This window comes from Coenobita brevimanus, chromosome 23 (assembly GCF_032717465.1).
Source record: "Coenobita brevimanus isolate Jiangsu-jjx chromosome 23, ASM3271746v2, whole genome shotgun sequence".
Classification (NCBI taxonomy): Eukaryota; Metazoa; Arthropoda; class Malacostraca; order Decapoda; family Coenobitidae; genus Coenobita; species Coenobita brevimanus.
The window spans coordinates 61,161,359-61,181,358 of NC_136976.1; positions in this window are offsets into that span (position 1 = coordinate 61,161,359).

Consider the following 20,000-nt stretch of genomic DNA (forward strand, 5'->3'; position numbering starts at 1 on the left):
CATACGTCGTAGCTGGGATTATACATTCGTTATGTACTTCTCGTTTCATTGATATTGGCAAGCTACTTTTCATGATGTCTCTATGTTTACCGAAAGCTTTCCATCCAATTGTAATGCGTCTTTTCATTTCGCTATCATGGTTTTTCATTAATTTTAGTATTTGCCCCAAATTTTTGTACTCCTCAACTTCTTCAAGAATTTCTTCGCTTATTCTGATGATGCTCTGTGGTGTATTTGGATTAAACATTAGGTTTACTACCGTTCATATTTAGCCTTACTTTGAGACTTCCTCAGTCCAGGTCGTTTAGCATTTCTTGCAATGTCTCTGCTGTTTCCGAGATTAGGACAATGTCGTCGCAAATCTTAAATGGTTTAGCTTTTCTCCATCAATGTTTACTCCTTTGTTTTCCCAGTCTAGCTTTCTGAAAATACTTTCTAGGCATGCTTTAAATAATTTTGGTGAAATTGTATCTCTCTCTGATGCACGCCCTTCTCAATCTTAATTTTGTCCCAGTCTTTATGTATTTCAACTGTAGCAGTTCCTTCTTTATATATGTTTTCGAGCAGTTTTACAATGTTCTCATTTACTCCCAGTTCTTGCAATGAATTTATAATTGCTATGTGCTCCACTGAGTCGAAAGCCTTTTAGTAATCAATAAAACCTAAGCACAGTGGTTATTATATTCTGTAGTCTTCTCAGTTAGCTGATTCATTGTGTGTAGATGATTAGCAGTCGAATACCCGCTTTGGAATCCTGCCTATTCACGAGGTTGGTTTTCTTCTAAATTTGTTGCCATTCTGTTCGTAAGGACTTTAGTGAAGAGCTTGTAAATAACTGATAGGCTAATGGGTCAATGGTTACTAACATCTTTTGTGCCGCCTTTTTTATAAAGTAAAATAACTATTGTATTACACCATGTTTGGGGAATTTTCTTCTTTGTTATACACTGAGTAAATAAGTAGGCGAACCTGTTTTGTACGGGACTTCTACACCTGCATCCAGCGGTGAATCTGCTATACTATTCCATCTTCTCCTGAAGCCTTCCTTCTTTTCATATTTTTACGAGCAATGTTTACTTCGCCTGGTGTTACCTCATGTTTCACTTGTGTCAACTGAAATTCACATTATATTTTTTCTCTCCATCCTTGACTCCACCCTCATTTCGCTCTCTTCCCCTTCTTAATGCTCCTTTTCTTTCCGTTTTCTTACCATCTTTTAATTCCTTCATCCATCCCCTCCTGTTCCTCCCTCCCCTCAGTTATGCTTTTTCCATCAGCCACTCTTTGTGTCCTCACCACTTCTTACACTTCCTTATCCTATTCAGTCTCCTTTTCCCTTTCCTTCCACCTCTCTCCCATCCTATTTCCTTTTCTTTCCATCCCTCTTCCATCATCCCTTTTCCTTTTCCATCCAGCCCTATTCCATCCATCCGTTCATCCATCTGTCGATCCATCCATCCATTCATACATTTATCCCTCTCTCCATCTCCCTCCTCTGTCCACTTCCCCATCTCACACCCCTCCCTTTCTCCTTTCTTCCTCCCTCTATTATGCTGTCACCCTCCCTTGCTCCTCCCTCCCCCCCATTCCTCTATCTCTCACCCTGCCTCCTTCCTACTTTCTTTCATCTTCCTCCCTCTCATGTTCCTTTTCTCGTGCTTTTCCTCCACTCTCCTATCTCTCATCAGTCCCTCCCTCCCTCCTACCTTCCCTTATGCCTCCTGATACATGAGCGTCAAACAGCCGTCTTCGCGAGACAGTGAGAAAGACGAGCAGACAAAGAAGTGGCCGACGGAGAGAGAGAGAGAGAGAGAGAGAGAGAGAGAGAGAGAGAGAGACGTCATTGTAAGAGGGAGTTATCGCTACTGAGGGAGAGGACGGGGAGGGAGGTGATGTGAGGGGGGGAATGTTGACAAGAAGGCGAAGGCGTCGAAGGAGGGGAATCATGGGAACAAATCATGACGTGGAAGACCCGTACCCGGAATTACACACCAACGTTACTCATCTCACAAGTCTCATTTAATTTCATGGGAAGGTCCCCACTCTCCTCGCGCCATTCTTCATTAAAAAAAGAAAAAAAAAATCGATCTTATTTTTGCAGGAATGACAGGAGACAGGAAAATCCGTACCCCCGTCACTCATCCGCCGATATAAATCAGTTACCGTAATAAGTAAATAGCAAAATAAGAGGTACGATATGGGATTATTAGTAGGCGTGTCTCTGAATCCGGGTCCACGACTGAGATTCACGAAGGAAGTTACGATCTTACTGTGTAACGTTTTCTTCCTAAAAAAAAAACAAAAAAAAAACAGCCTTAGGAACGAGAGGAAAAATATTATAATTAATCTGGCTTTTGCATGAACATGAAAGGAATGGAGAGCTGAGAATCTTTCCACGTCTCCTGTTCTTCCTGCGTATCAGAGTCTGTGTTACTACGGGGAGCTTATTGTTGATTTGGTTGTGAATCCGATCGTAATGATTCACAAACAAAATTGTCATCAGTATCCTGAGATTAATTTCACAGGAAGGACTAAGAACGGTGACGGCAAAATGTTCCCATGGTTCTTGTTTATATAAAAAATTCTTAGCTACGAAAGGAATATGGACGTAAACTTGTGCATCCCAACCCAAGGCCATATAGTAAGGGGGGAAGGGAGTCGTAAAAGCCATAACCCCAGGTATTCTTATTTATAAACTTTCTTGCACAAGTTGGTTATTGGATAGTTCGTGTATCATGTATATCATTACTCATACATCTACCGATACAACCAATACTAGAATGAACATTTAAGTGAAATAATAACACCGAACATAATGACTTCTGAAAATAATTATCTTTTGTGAACACTGTCAGTCTCCACGATAGGGCGAATTCCACAGATCTCATACAGCTAACATTAATAAGACAATTGCAAACACACAAACGGAAATTAGTGTTTATGAAGTAGAATGAAGCTTGAGACAACCATTGTGTCACCGGTGTGCAAAGTTTGTGATTGCAACGTGTAAATACAATGCAAATAGTAATATTTAGTAGTAAATTGTAATATTTTGTACTAGCAGCATCACTCTGATGATAGTTTCCATACCATGATGGAACTCGTAAAGCATTTGCTTTACTTAGTTTCTTCATTCTTTTTTTTTTCTCTCTCTTTCTTTTTATTTATGCTACCTTCAGATGTATAAGTACAACTTAGGAGAGACTTTTCATGCTGAATGGGTTGGGTCAAGCATACATTAACCCATTCACTTCTGAGGGCCTTTCCTTGAGCTGAATAAATATTGTTTGGCAACAGCAACAAGAACAATCAACAAAACTGACGTCCTCGGATTGAAGAAACTATATAAGATTTTGACTTTTTGGTGTGTGTTATTTTCAACGGTAACGAGTAATGATTGGAACTATTATCAATAAGGAATGTGTTCAAAAATATTACCGAGTTAGAAGGGAGACCATCTCTTGAAGTGACTGTCAGTTTGTCACATTAATGACTTTCGGATACAACGTGCTTTACTCCTGTAGATTTTGGCAGTTTTAGTGAAGCCACTCCTCAGTACGGCGCACTACACCACACCACAGTACGCAACACTACACCACACCACAGTACAGCACGCCACACTACACCACACCACAGTACGCAACACCACACCACAGTACAGCACGCCATACTACACCACACCACAGTACGCAACACTACACCACACCACAGTACAGCACGCCACACTGCACCACACCACAGTACGCAACACTACACCACACCACAGTACGCAACTCTACATCACACCACAGTACAGCACGCCACACTACACCACACCACAGTAAAGCACGTCAGACCACACCACACCACACCACACCACACCACACCAAGGGCTTTAACCTAAACCCTGATACTCACATCTAGTCCTTTTAAACTGATTCTCAGCAATAGATGGCCAACTATAAATTTAACGGAGCGGGAAAACCAACTTTAAGTGGACCTTCAAAATGCTGTATGTCCCTAATTTCCTGCTGACGGTTTAAAAAGCAAAAGAATGATGACAAGCATTTTTGTAGTAAGAAGATGAAGCTCACAGCATCCTACAACACAGCATTCTGTTTAGGGATGATGTTTATCAAGGATCCTAACCAGCTTCAGTAATAAACAAGTATCCATAACAGTTAGCTATTACCACGGATATTTTGCTTTTCGTCTTTTGTCTCTTTAGTAATCAAACTGACTGTGAAGTGTTTGGCAGCCTAATCAGCAAATAATTGCTCCCACACTGCTTTCCATACACCCCTCAAAGAGGGAGAGAGAGAGAGAGAGAGAGAGAGAGAGAGAAAGGGGGGGGGGAGAACAACGTCGACTAGTAAGGGCGAGACATGACCGTGCTGTTCGAGGAAAGTAGATGACAGCGGAAAGGCTTACTGACGAAAAGAGAATTATACTGTTGAAACGGTAGGCTATCTGTCAGTCAATCCGTTTGTCTATATATCGACAGACAGATAATTTATGCGTTGTGCTTATGCGAATTATATATATATATATCATCCGGTCACAAAATGCTACATGCTCCAGTCCAAAGTCCTTTACCCAGGGGCAACGCCTTAGCCCTTCGGGGATACTTGGCGTAAAACCAAATTATTTTTTTATTATATATATATATATATATGTGTGTAATTCACCGGGTCGGTCAGGATCACTTGATGGTCGTGATCGTCAGCTTTTACCCTCCCGGAAGGGAGCTGAGAGCTCATATAGTCCGATCTAAGGGCAAGGCTGTGACCTTCACACACGCACACACCCGTCCCCTTGCTCAAGGGGGACAGTAACCACCCACTTCGTCAGTGAAACTTTTCGCAACCTGAGCGAGGCGCGAACTCCCGTCCGCCAGTTGGCAAGCGAGAGCGTTACCACTGCACCAGCGAGCGTGTGTGTGTGTGTGTGTGTGTGTGTGTGTGTGTGTGCTATAAGTCAAGGTTTTCACAAGTTATAGCCCAATTCGATAAATAGACACATAAGCAGACATGCAGAGAGACGAGGCTATACATATCCCATACACACTACGCAGACGGTTAACACACACACACACACACACACACACACACACACACACACACACACACACACACACACACACACACACACACTACGAAAGCGTTAAATATGAAAACTACAACAGAAAATTAAGGAATTCAGCTCTATCAGTGTATCTCCCCAGAGAGAGAGAGATGTCATGCAGGGAACGACGGCACGACACGAGACGGCGACAGTGATCAATATATTTGGTGACGTAGGGGGGCAGGGGGGGAAGGAGGGGGGAGGGGAGACTGGGCAAAGAGATGAGCCAGCAGTGGAATAGGCTGTCTTGGTACTCACACACACACACACACACACACACACACACACACACACACACACACACACACACACACACACACACACACACACACACACACACACACACACACACACACACACACACACACACACACACAAGCATAAGTTAATTCGTCGATGCATACACGGATAGACATAGGTACATATTACACTGTACTCCATAATACCCTATACCCACTTTACACCCCATTGCACTATACGCTACACTACCCCCAACACTGCACCACACCATCTAAAAACCACACTGCACCAAACCACACTACACCACAGCCCACCCCACAGTACCCCACACCATACCACAGCCCACCCCACCGCACCCCACACCATACCACAGCCCACCCCACAGCACTTCACACCATACCACAGCCCACCCCACAGCACTCCACACCATATCACAGCCGATCGTATTATACCACCCCACTCAGCACCACCCTAACACCACCGTAAACCACAACACACCACACCAAACCACACTGCTCAGAACCACACCTATCACACTGCACTCAACCACACCACATCACACTGCACCCAACCACACCACATCACACTGCACTCAACCACACCACATCACACCGCACTCAGCCACACCATACTATGCCAAGCCACTCTACACCACATCACACCACACCTTACAACACCACTGCACATTTTCCCGCAGTACAAGCTACATTTTTCATCCTCGTTTTGCAGTAGTTTGTATTTTTTAATTCAAAATTTTCCCACGGATTCATTAAAAATGGAATCCCACTAACATTCATAACATACATAAATAATCTCTCTGACATACATATCCCACGTTCTCTCTCTCTCTCTCTCTCTCTCTCTCTCTGTTTGTCTGTCTGTCTGTCTGTCTGTCTGTCTCTGTCTCCGTCTGTCTGTCTCTCTGTCTCCGTCTGTCTGTCTGTCTCTGTCTGTCTCTGTCTGTCTCTGTCTGTCTGTCTGTCTCTGTCTGTCTGTCTGTCTCTGTCTGTCTGTCTGTCTGTCTGTCTCTCTCTCTCTCTCTCTCTCTCTCTCTCTCTCTCTCTCTCTCTCTCACGATTTTTTTCAAGCCCTAATTATTATTCATGACCTCATTGCCTTCACGATGAATAACCTCGCCTTTGATTTCGCTTTCATATTCCGGTCCTGAACATATTCATGGGTCTCGTCTCTCCAGTAGGCGTGTGTGTATTCATTTCCTCTTGAGAGTAATGAGTGAGTGAGTGAGAAGATATGTGGATGTGGTTAGGTGGATAGATAGACAGGTAGATAAAAAAAAGAGAGATAAGGGGGGAGGGAGCGAATGGGAAATGGTAAAGACTACGTCAGTGTCTTAACACTTAGTGGTTGAGAGAGAGGAGCGAAAAAGATGAGGTAAATACAGTGCATATTAGTGAGTGAAACAGAAAGACATGAGTTAAAAATGAGAGAGAGAGAGAGAGAGAGAGAGAGAGAGAGAGAGAGAGAGAGAGAGAGAGAGAGAGAGAGAAGTGGGTTTAAGCTTGTGGGCAAAGAGGGCAATCCAAGTAAGTGAGTGAGTGAGGATGAAGTAGGTGAGTTTGTCTGACATGTAAGGCAAGGTGAGTGGGAGACGGCGCGAAGGACAGAAGAATATTGTAAAATTGTTAAAAGTATACTGTAACTACACCGTCACTAACTACCACCCACCCAGCTGCATACGGTATGGTGTTCTAGCTCGCTCAGTCATAGGTTAATATATTTGTTCTGTAAATTAATGATCTGTTAAATCTTAAACTCCCGTTCCTCATTCGCAGCGGAATAAAATCGTCAGATTTTAGCTGAAAGAGATAGCTAGAGTTATTTTTTTCTTTACTAGCTATTGACCTGTACACTAAGGCCAGTCATGAAGCCAATTTTATTTATTTCTAATATATATATATATATATATATATATATATATATATATATATATATATATATGACTGAAGTCATTAATATATTTAAAAAATAAAAAAACTATAATACATAATCTAAGAACCTAACACTGACAAATTTAACTTACAAATCGTTGACTTACATGACAGCCTGGATACCAATAGCTAAACCGACCTAAATAGTCACAATATGCCTACACTAATGGTCAAAATACTTTACCTCGACCAGCAGAACACCATCGACTGCAAATGGGTAATGCCTGTACATCACACATCTCACTCACCACCTGGTGGCTGTCAGGCGAGGCGTATGTATTAATATACGGTACAGATGTCCAGACCTCGACCGAATTATAATACTGTACGTTGAGCATATATTGAAGATTGTTAAGCATATAGTCCTACCGTATTATGAAAAAATGGAAAAAAAAAAGAAAAAGAAATCCGACTAGTATGTTAAATTTTGTGCGGTAACTAAGAGTTCCACCAGTTGGGTGATGTAATTTTTAAACAGTACTCCTGTTCTTTCTGGAGAATTTTTGTCAATATAAGACACAAGGGGTTAATAAAAACTACATCTAACCTCTCCACTTTCAAAAATTTCCCGTAAGCTAACTGAAATAATCTGGTAGGAGCATGAATATACTGCGGTAAACAATAGTCGTCCACAACAGAATCTGTGGAACAGTGCTGAACTGAGCAAGTTTGATTTTGGCCATCTAGTGATGTGCCTAGATCCGCTGTGGCGTTAATAATTTCCTGGAAAAATATTAAGTGCTCATTTTGGTGCTGTCGGACTCTTTATAGCAATATGGGGGAGAACACAGAGAGAGAGAGAGAGAGAGAGAATGTTGAAGATAAGAGGTGTTCCGACCTTCATATAGAAAGTGCATATTTTAAACACTGCTTATATTTCAGTCTTGTAGATAAATGAACTTAATTAATCATTTGTATCATTCATGCTCGCTATAAGAAATTTTGAGCCAAAATCATGTAATTCCATCTTTCAAAAGATTACTGTGGCTACTTCTTCAGTTCCAAAAGTTTTCTGTAAGATAAAAGAAGTCGTGTGGTAACAGCATGAAAATCTTAAATACTGTAAGTCTGTAATGGGTGTTCACACGAAAGAGTGGAATTTGTTAACGGCAGCAGGCTTCCTAAAGCTGTTTTAACCTTCCAAAAACATGAATATGTCTGATATTAACTTCAGTAATTTTTTAGGTAGTTTCAGTGCCCACTAAGGCACATTCTGACCTATTTTCAGGAATATGGGGACATATTCTGAAAGAGACAGATAACGTAACACCTGTCTGTGTACAGAGCAATGAAAAGAAAGGAGCAATATTTGGTACACAGAGAAATCAATAAACAGGATCCTGTGCTCTGCTTTTGGCCTTTCTCCATATAGCAAAGTAACACCTGTTTCTTTTCCATGAGCTTTTCAGTGATGTATGTAGGTCCGCTGCTGTTTTAGTAATTTCTGCGATATCTGAATTTTTGTGCACACACACACACACGCAAGCTGGTAGGCGACGATGGCCAGCTCTAAATGGACCAAGCTCTGGTCCACGTGAGGTACAAATTATAGGTGGTGCTGCCAGCGACTGGAAGTTTCGACACTAAAAGTCATTCCTATAAGGAGGCATGCCAGTGCAACATTCCATCCAAGAATCATGGCCTTGGCTGAATAATCATCGGAACCTTAGCATTTCATGTGGGCAAGGTCATAATTTTAGCACTTTTCATATTTTCTGCACTTCGTGACCTTTGATCCCTGATCTGGTGGATATAGGTCATGCATGTACGAAGCACACTTGTAGTACTCATTAAAGCTATAAACATGCAAAGTTTCATTCGATTCCATCCACCCACTGTGGAGCTACGGAACTTGAAATTCGTGGAATGGCTTACCAGAGGTACAACTTCTGGGTGGCTCTGCCAGCAAATGGAATTGAGTTTCGACACTAAGTGTCAGTTTTGTATGGAGGTACTCCAGTGCAACATTGCTTCCAAGAATCATGGCTCTGGCTTAATAATCTTCGGAGCCTTAGGATTTCATACAAGCATAGTCATGATTTTTGCGATTTTCACCATTTTTGCATTTGATGTCCTTTGACCCCTGACCTGGTCAATGTAGCACATAGGTGTGCATAGAAATTTATAGTACTAGTTAAGGTCTATAAGCATGCAAAGTTTCATTCAGTTCCATCAAGCTGCTGGGGAACTTGGGAGACATTTTTGATAACCGGTACTGGCTGCTAGGGACACTGAAGCCAATATCCGCAGGGCTGCCACTCAATAACTAGAGGAGAGAGGGGGAAAGTGGATGGCACACTTCCGATGGGGAATGACCTCAATGTTACACCTAAAGAAGTCAGAGCTTTCTACGTCCATTAGTAATGCTTCTACAGCTCAAAATATGAAAGTACGAAAAAAACGGTTTTTCGGCCAGTGCAAGGCAACGAGTAGTTGCCTAGGAACCAAAACCTTGCAGACGCAACTAGGTCACATGCTTGTCATTTATTGTATCCGAGTTTGGTCAGAATCAGTTAATTCTGAAGAGTAAAAGTGCATGCCACAATTAAACAAGATTGCTAGGGAGGCTGAGACCAATCTTCGTAGGGTTGGTACTCGAAAACTAGAGGAGAGAGGGGAGAAATGGATGGCACACTTCCGACAGGGAATGACCTCAAGATTACACCCAAAGAAGTCAGAGCTTTCTATGCCCATTAATGACGCTTCTACAGCTCAAAACGTAAGAGTACGAAAAAAAAAAAGTTTTTTCGGCCGTTGCTAGGCAATGAGTAGTTGCCTAGCAACCAAAACCTTGCAGACACAACTAGGTCATAGGCTGGTCAGTGTTTCCAAGTTTGGTAACAATCGGTTAATTCTGAAGGGTAAAGTGCCTGCCACAATTAACAAGGAAGAAAATGTGACTAACAATAAGGGCAGCTTGGAGCTGGCCAAAAGAATCCAAGCAAGAACACGCGACGAACAACAAGAGCAGCATGAGCTTGCCAAAAGAATCCAAGCAAGAAAACGCGACGAACAACAAGAGCAGCATGAGCTGGCCAATAGAAACCAAGCAAGAAAGTGCGACTAACATTAAGGGCAGCATGAGCTGGCCAATATAACTTTTTCCAAAGGTTGCCAAGGACATCCATAGATCCGCAGTAGCATCAATGATGTTCGAAGTAACCTTATTTTAATTTCATACCTCTGTAAAACCCTTTCTTAAGCTGTGCATCGATATCCCTCTAGGGTTATCGAAATAGGGTTTGGGGGATATACAGAAAGGTATCCAGGAAAAAAAAAATGTTGAGCAACTTTGTGTATGGTAATACATTCATACACCAATAATTGTGTATGAATGTTCTTTTGTTGAAAAAGAATTCATAGAATTCATTTGTTTGGTCGTAGACATTTTCTTTTTACATACAGGAAACTGAAAGGGGAATTGTAATGATATTTTCTGGGGGTATCAGGATGACGTGGAGTTGAACCTGGCTGAAAAGGTAATACCCGCTGCCTGAGAAGGTACCCACCAACTATCGAACTATTTGTCGGGTGGTGTTTTCGCTCGCTTCCCTCTCCGACAATAAATGTGTCATCGCACTGGGGCGGTCGATACAGATTATTGAACTTTAAAAAATAATACGAATAAAAACATATCATCGCACTTGCTTCCGAGGCATAGTTATAGCCTGACGATGACAAGAAGACAGCAGGACAAAGAACACGTCACGGTGCAGAAAAGCTTTGGTGTGAAGGCGTGCAACAGGACAAGGTTATATACAATGTGGCTACAGTGACCTTTGTACAAAATGGCACTACACCTCCGCGACTGAAAGCTAGTTTGGGCAGCTGTGTCTTTTGGGGCTTGAAAGGTCAGTGAGGGGTTATGGAGAGAGAGAGAGAGAGAGAGAGAGAGAGAGAGAGCAAATTGATATGAGCCTGACTTTGATAAATATTTGTGCATTTATTCAACGTTAAGTTTGCAGTTCTTGTAATAGAATAACTGTATTAAATGGCTATTATATTCGGTTTCTTCCGAAAAATTTGTTGCTTATATTATTTGATGAACAGATGAAATAACTCTTCGTTATCTCGAGACATTGTTATGGCTTGTTATTGAATTCATTCAACATAGACCATAATGCAAGGGCTAATGAAAGCTTCATCTCACCATTTAAGTTTCATGTTTAACCTAGGCTGAATGAAACTTGGTGGCAGCAGGGATAAACTATAAAGTCATAGGCGCTCACACTTCAAAAGTGTGAAACGTGTTCTAGCAAGTAGCTTGTCATGTTATTTTGCTTACTCAAACATGTGCTTCAAACTTGGGTCAGATGATCCATTGGCATATATACCCTGACACTTTGTCATTATTATTATTATTATTATTATTATTATTATTATTATTATTATACTTATGATGTAATTCAGACCTTTTAAATGTCTTTATGGAGTCAAACCACACAGACACAAATTTGGGGATCCTGTGTTTTTGTTTGCTCATTATTATCGCCCACCTTTAGAAGGCGGAGCGATAATGTTTTCCCTGCCTCTGTGTGTGTGTGTGTGTGTGTGTGTGTGTGTGTGTGTGTGTGTGTGTGTGTGTGTGTGTGTTCCCATTATATCTCATGAACGGCTTGAGCTGTCAGCATGAAACCTTGAGGGTTTCAAGATATGGCCAAAATCTTGGCCGAGTTCGATAATGGGCACTCGGGGTTAAGGTCAAGGTCACCAAAATGGCTGCCAAAGGTCAACTAGTTTTTATCGTCCGCTTTTAGCACCATTATATCTCATGAACGGCTTAAGCTATCAACATGAAACCTTCAGTGTATCATGATATGACCTAAATCTTGGACTTGGCCAACAGCATATTCTGAAGGGCGATTAGCATTCGGCTCCCGAATGGACTTGGCCAACAGCATATTTTGAAGTGCGATTAGCATTCGGCTCCCGAATGCTTTTCTTTCATTTATGTTTTTTTTTTTTTTTTTTTAATGTGCTCGACTCTGGGCATAGGCTTCTCAGCCTGCTATCAAGGCCCAGTAGTCCTCCTACATGTCGAACACCTCTACATGTCACCACTTCGGCACTAACACTCACCGTCCATATTGAATACATGCTAGGGCTGTCTCATACAGGACTGGCGTATTGGTATTAGCGGGGGTATTTTTACGACATGTCGGCGGGTCTTCTGGTAGATCGGTAAAGTCTGCCGTAATGAAATTCAAATCCCTAAACTGTTCCCTGCTCCAGCGGAGATTTGAACCTGGGTCCGGTAGGACTGCAAGCCACCTCTCTACCGATTAAGCCACCGCCTCCTCATCCATATGTCTGGTATTTTTTCTTACTACTGTTACATATTTTTCATATCTCCTGCACATCATCTACATTGTGGATTTTTGTTAGGCCAGAAAACCATACGTTGTCTTCCTAACAAGTTATATCGTTTAGAATTTCTTTTGCTTGAGGGTTTCTGTTCGTTTGTGTGTGTGTGTGTGTGTTGAACAGACATACCGACGGAGAGAGAGAGAGAGAGAGAGAGAGGGGGGGGGGAGAGAAATACTGATGTTAATATATACTGCACTTCTGAGTGGAATTCTAAGGGTTTACACCTAGTAGAGAGAGAGAGAGAGAGAGAGAGAGAGAATAAAATGCTGGTATGTCTGTCCTGAAGCACCACGTTACATACAGGTTGCGTACGAGTTTACCATCGAATATTGCAAAATATTAAAGCAGTATTCCTCTTATCTTTTGTCTGTCTACTCCACACACATCCTTCGGTTATTGTTACCTATTTAATTTACTCATGTTTGTGTATGTTAATGATTTTCTTGGAATCATGTTCATCTAATTTACGTTTTATTTATGCAATTTTGTGTATATTAAGATTTTGCTTCCTTCTCGCCTTCTCTTCTGCCCACCATTCCTTACTCCCTCAGTCTTTCCTTTATGCACAAAGTAGTCCATATATAACACTCCTCTCACACTACCGAGTGATTTCTACTCCCATAATCTTACTTAGGCCCACACCAACAGACTGGTCCGTCCCCGCATGATATAGTTAGGTGAGCTTCTTGTGGAGTGCAATTTACGGACTACCCTGTATGTCTACTATGAGTGTCAGAGGCAGTGGAACACTGGTTTTCGGCAATAACTTGTTATCAAAGCGTTGGATTACGATGATATTATACTAGGGTATGTTTCAGACCCCGACATAACTGGCGTCAGTATAGATTATTACCAACTGTGGAGACTTAAGGCACTTATAACTTATAAGAGTAAAATTAGCATGCAAGGCGACAGAATGAGCCATTGCTCGTGCGAGGCTAGCGTGACGTATAGTTATGACGTTTTGTCAGGGCGAGGTAACCACGTAAGCGCTGACGGGAAAGGTTATTCGTGGCAGAGGCTCGAGCGGACGGTATTTCCATAGATGATGGTATTTCCATATATGATGATAACATTACAATAATTCACATCTCTGCGTTAAAAATGGGTAATTTCCTTATAGGCCTATACGATAATACCAGGCTTATTTTTCAAATATAGGTAACATTTTCCGTCTACCAATGCAGACACCCACCCTTTCCAATATTTCACCTATACGATGATTAGGGGGCGGTGTCTATATGGACAACGTCAAAGTGACGTCAAGATGTGGGTGAGGGGGCTGGGCATTTCCCCGCTAGCCTCGCTCCAGCAGTAGGTAAAACAATCGCCTCGCATACTTATTTTCCTCTTGTACATGCCTTAAGTCTCCACATTTGGTAATAAACCATATTGACGCCAGTTAGGTCTGGGTCTGAAACATACCCCGGTAAAATATCATCGTAATCCAACGCTTTGATAAAAAGTTATTACCGAAAAACAGCGTTCCACTGCCTCTGGAATCCATAGTAGTACTCATGGCAATTCAGTTTATGGTCATATTTATCCTATGGCTTGTGTTTATTCAGTTTGGTTGTAGTGTATATTCCGGTGTGTAGTGCTCGTTTATGTTCATCTAAAGCTTTATTCGTCTAGTTTAGACATTTCATTTCACTTATATTGATATTTATCCCACATTCCTATTTAATTATATTTTTATTCATCCAGTGTTTATCTTTGTTTACAGGTGAGCTTCGGGAGGAAATAGCTCCTAGTTCACCGGAGAAGTGGTTCTGAAAACCTCCACTTCCGTGACTCCAAGTAAGACTCTCTCTCTCTCTCTCTCTCTCTCTCTCTCTCTCTCTCTCTCTCTCTCTCTCTCTCTCCTATATACTCATCGTTCTCTCTTTATAGTGCCTCTTTCACCTTAACCAAAAAGACGCATGGTGGTCTTAGTTACGATGCCCCGAGTGGAGTTGGCCTGTTAGGTTTCACATCCAAGGGAAGGTTGAGGCTTACTGGTAACATAACGCCAGTCATTCACTCTTGCCTTGAATGTAGCCCCTAAGTAGCCTAGCCCGGGGCCCCCACGCTTCTGATGGAGCAGTAAAGGAGTGGATGATGGAGGGTAGTATATTTCTTTAACTTTTACTGTAGTCATGACTGTTCTGTATGAGTTAATCTCGTTTTATTATTTCTTCTTTCAAGTTCATCTTCTTCTTCTTCTTCTTCTTCTTCTTATTATTATTATTATTATTATTATTATTGTTATTATTATTATGTGGAGGTTGTAGGGAAGGAGCGGTGATAAGCTGTGATAAGAGGGGCTTAGAGGTGTTTTTATGGTAGCCACCCTTGATGATCACCACGCTGGGGCCTCACGTAGTAGAGAAATGATAGACGATGATGGTGATGGTAATGGGGATGGGTTATCGATTCACTTCTTCGGCCATACAACATGTCTTGATTGGTGGGGAAAGGATGGAGAGTAGTTTATGTGAATGGATGGTACAAAGTTATATGAAATGAGGAAAAGGATTTATACGTAGAAGAAATGAGAAGACACTGGGCATAAGGGACACGACATTTCCAATGTCAATTCATCAGGCATGCAATACTTACGTTTCCAGTACCGATAAACGGGTTTCGAACTCTATGAGAAATGCTTTTAACAGGCTTATTACTAAGTTTCAAGCCACAAAAACATTCTTCAACTGCCAGGTAAAAACCTTCACACCGCAAGATACAGGCTTCGAATACTAAGAAATAATTTTCAAATACCTAGGTAGAACTCGTAGTCAAATAAGTAAATAAATCGATAAATTAAAGGGTGTACTCAAGATACTGAGTAACACGCATCAGATATCAGGGAGCAGACACCAAGTACCGATAAACATATTTTAGTTACTGATAAAAAGGTCCTGAATATTGAGAAACAAGCTTTGAATTACAAGAAAAAGGCGTCAAATACCAAAAAATGTGCTTCGAATTCCGAGACAAGCTTTGAATATAAAAGAAAAAAAAAAAGCTCCAAACACCAAGAAGTCGGCTTTGAACTAACAAGAAGCCTGTTTCAAGCTACAAGAACTAGGCTTTAAATACCAAAAGCCAGGTTCCGAAACAGGCTTTGAACCACAGTAAAGCCGCTCTGAACCCCAATGAAATGGGCTCAGATCAGTCGAGTCTCAGTGTGTAGGAGTGTGGAAGTGTGTGATGGATGTCCGTCCCGTGTGTGGAGCCAGCCCGGGGTGATTTTTTTTTTTTTTTTTTTTTTTTTTTCATAGCGGGCGGGGGTGTCTCGGAGAACCATCCATCATTCAGAGAGAGAGAGAGAGAGAGAGAGAGAGAGAGAGAGAGAGAGAGAGAGAGAAGGAAGCGATGGAGAGTAAGAGAAAGAGAAGAAAGAGAAGTAAATGTAGAGTGAAACACACACACACACACACACACACACACACACACACACACACACACACACACACACACACACACACACACACACACACACACACACACACACACACACACACACACACACACACACACACACGGGGAGGGGAGATTGTGGTTATCGTAGGCTGCCAACGGGGTGTGGATTTAAGTCCCCTCTGTCACCCTACTAGCTCCTTCCCTCCCCCACCCCTTTGTCACCCTACTAACTCCTTCCCTCCCCATCTCTCTCATCCCACTGGCTCCTTCCCTCCTCACCCCTCTCACCCCACTAGCCCTTTCCCTCCCCACCCCCCTCACCCCACTAGTCCCTTCCCCTCCCCACCCCTCTCATCCTACTAGCCCTTTCCCTTCCCACTCCACCTACACTCCTGTCCTCTCCCATCTCACTCCGCTCCCAGTCCAATTTCCTCTTCCTTCCCTTTCAATTTCATCCCTTCTCACCCCACTCATTCTCTTCCCTTCTCCTCCCACTTCCTTTATGCCCTCCGCTTCCCTCCCTCCCACCTCTTTCACTTCCCTTCCCCTCCCCTCTCATCCCACTTCCCTTCCCCTCCCCTCTCATCCCACTTCCCCTTCCCACTCCTTTCTCCCCCCTCCCCACTCTCCTTCTCCCTTCCCCTCCTCCCCTCTCAATCTGTTCTATTCCATCTTGCTTCCCATCTCACCCTTCCCGTCCCTTCCTTTCCCTTCCTTTCCTAATCCATCTACTCTCTGTTCCCCTTCTCCTCTCACATCACCTCTCCTCACTCCATGCTTTCCCCTGTTCTCTCTCTCTCTCTCTCTCTCTCTCTCTCTCTCTCTCTCTCTCTCTCTTTGCCGTAAATGATCGCTGGCCCAGAAAAAAATATTCATGTGCAAAATGACACGTCCAGGAGAAAGAGAGAGAGAGAGAGAGAGGGACGAGGGGTAGGGGGTTGTAAGTGGCCCGCTTCCTTTTTCTGTTCTATACGGAAATAGGGGTGCCAGAGGTTTTTTCTACAGGATATTATAACAATTTTGGCATCCTCTCTTTCTTCCTGTGGCTTTTTTTTTTTTTCCCTATATTCTCCTCCTACTTCACTTTATCCTTTCATAGCGGAGACGTCATAGTTCATTCCTTCTACAGCAAGATTATTTAATGTAGTTTATAGCCTCTTTTAGCTGGAACGGTTATTTAGGATACATAGGCGTCATTAGTTTTTTTTTCCTTTTTCTTACTAGGTTGACAAATCCCTGACCTGAGTTTGTCTGTTGTGTTGCTAGAATAAATGGAAAGGGGCATCATTTGAAATGATTAAACGTATCTGGGCCGGTGACCTTCGTTAATCCTTTCACCACTCTGATTTGCTTTTTTCTTTTTTAATGTCCACTAACAGATGATTTTATTCTTTATGAAGGACCTGTAAAGCATATGGTATTAGTAAGCGTAGCAGCTAGCCCCTTCATTCTCTAAATTTTATGAGGTGAATAAAATCGTCAGGTGGCAGCAAGAAGAAGAAAATTACACTCCCGGATTGAAGGGATTAAAGACCACCTTCTTTAATGTAAAACTTATCCCGTTTGGAAATTTGCGCACCCTATGAGAAACCTAACCATGTTGTTATTCGCGATGTTTGCTACTTCGAATTTTGTATTTGCTTCTTAGACTGACTCTGGAGTAAAATATCGATGTAAATAAAAAAAGCCTGACTGAGGAATAACGCTACGCTCTCCCATTACACGCTGAGAAATGGAAAGTAAACTCAAGACTTGTGAAGACGGAAAAGTAACAAATGAACTGAAAGTGATGTGGGAGCAAAAGAATATTAACCCATAAGAGTTAGAGTTAAAAAGATGCACGTATCACGCAGACGTTACGATATCTTTGAGTTCTAACATTTCCATCAGTAAGGTTATCGAGATGCTGAACAACACGCGTTAGTAGAACATAGCCCTCTAAAAGCTTAAGCAATCAACACTACAGATCGTCCTTGGGGGGAGACAGACAGACAGACGAGAAGGCATTAACGCGGAGGGAAGTTGGGGAGCACGGTGAAAATGAGATGAGGTGCATATGAGGTGAGGGTGATGTTGAGGTGAGGTGGGGTGAGGAAGTGAGTTGATGATGGTGCGCTGTGTGATCAAAGTTGAGAGCGAGTTTGGGGCGTCAAGTTGTGGTGGGCAGGGCATGCATTCATAAAGTCTCTTGGACCTAAGTTATGTGTAAGAGCCCCTGCTTATTCCGATACCTTCACATAAAGCCAGACGAGCGATTAATAGCACGGAAAATACGAGAAAACAGAATGATGCATGATGGTATATACTTGCTATGGAGACTTGTACGAGTATACGCAAAAAGTGTTTAAGATCCGTTATGAATGTGGCCTCTGGAGTGCCGAAGCTTCAGGGAATGTTGGCATGTCCTTCGGCACACTTCAAGGGAAGGGGGGGGGGTGAGGTGCGGGGTGGCGAGAGTCTGGGAGAGACGAAAATGGGGAGAGGGGGAAGGAAGAAGTTCGAGATAGTTGGACTCAATTAGCCTCATTTAGTTCGATCTCCACGCCTGAGGCTTTGTTTTCTTTCTTTTTCTTTATCATTTTTACCCGATGATGCAGTGGTTACTTAGCACATCCGCAGCGCAACCTGAAAAACACGATTTTGATTTCCCGGGGCGGTTTGATTCTTAGACAAAATTTCTTTCCCCAAGGCTCTGTTAACCCAACCGAACGATAGGGGACATTAGTGTGTATTAACCTGTTGTGTGTTGAGCTGTACAGGAAAATTGTGACTTGGTAAAAATCAGTTATGTACCTTAATAACCCATGTGAAGTCGATAGACATTAAATTCTAAGCCTTTTCCTACATTTTCATTTTTTTTTTTTAACTCCTTGCATTGTTAGTCTTAGTTTCATATTTCGATTGCTTTTCACTTCGTAGCAATTCTCTGACCCCATTCAGTCCGACGACATTTTGCTCTACTCGTGCTGACACCAGGCGACTTTATTCAAGTTGTGAAGGATCTCTGATAATGATGGGGTTAATGAAAGCTATATCTAACGGATCAACTTCCAAACGCCTCCCCTAAACTAATTATAGTCGTGTGGAGATACCTACTGTAAACTAAAAAAAAGAGGCATTTGACGGAAGGTGCTAACTCATCGCTTCTGTGTGTGTTGCTTCCTAAGATACCTGTTTTTGAGAACATGCTTCACAATTATGTCTTTATTTCTAGTAAATTTGACGCCGCTTTTCTTTTATTTTATTCTTGCTGCTAGAACATTTTCTTCGAGTTTAGAAGTGTCCTAGTTGATGATGGCTGTCTAACCGTTAGTTAGAAAAATTCCTAACTTCAGTACAGTTATCTGGTAACAACAAGAATAAGGCAGACTGGTAAGGGAGAGGTTTCAGAGTCTCAAGGACTATTCCTGTTAGTTGATGAAGCTCCCTAAAACCTTTTCTTAATCTGTTTATTTTGTTAATTACACCTTGTTGTATTCATCTGTTACATAAACCCTTCCAATATCACCACACTCGGGATAAATACCGTGCAAAAAGATATTAACAAACCATATCCAAAAAATAAATTGCAGAGGAAGAGGTGCCAGGGAGCTTCCTTAACCGACGGCAGTACCCACCCTGAAGCTGTGCCTACGCCCGTGAAACTACTGCTCTGTCTTCCCTGTGACTCGTTTATTCCCTTATCTGAGTTTTTCTGTTTTCTTTTTCCTAAATTTTTCTTTTCTTCGTGTTTTTTTTTTCACTGTTCTTTTCCGGTTTCTTTTCCTCCTCTCAGTTTCTCACTTTCTCATATTTGCTGTTTTCATTTCCTGTCTTTTTAATCTTTTTTTTTTTTTTTTTTTTTCGCACATTCTGCCTCCCCTCCTCTCGCCTCCCGTCCACTAAATCTCACTTCCCTTGCTCCTTTTTCACCGTTCTCTCTCTCTCTCTCTCTCT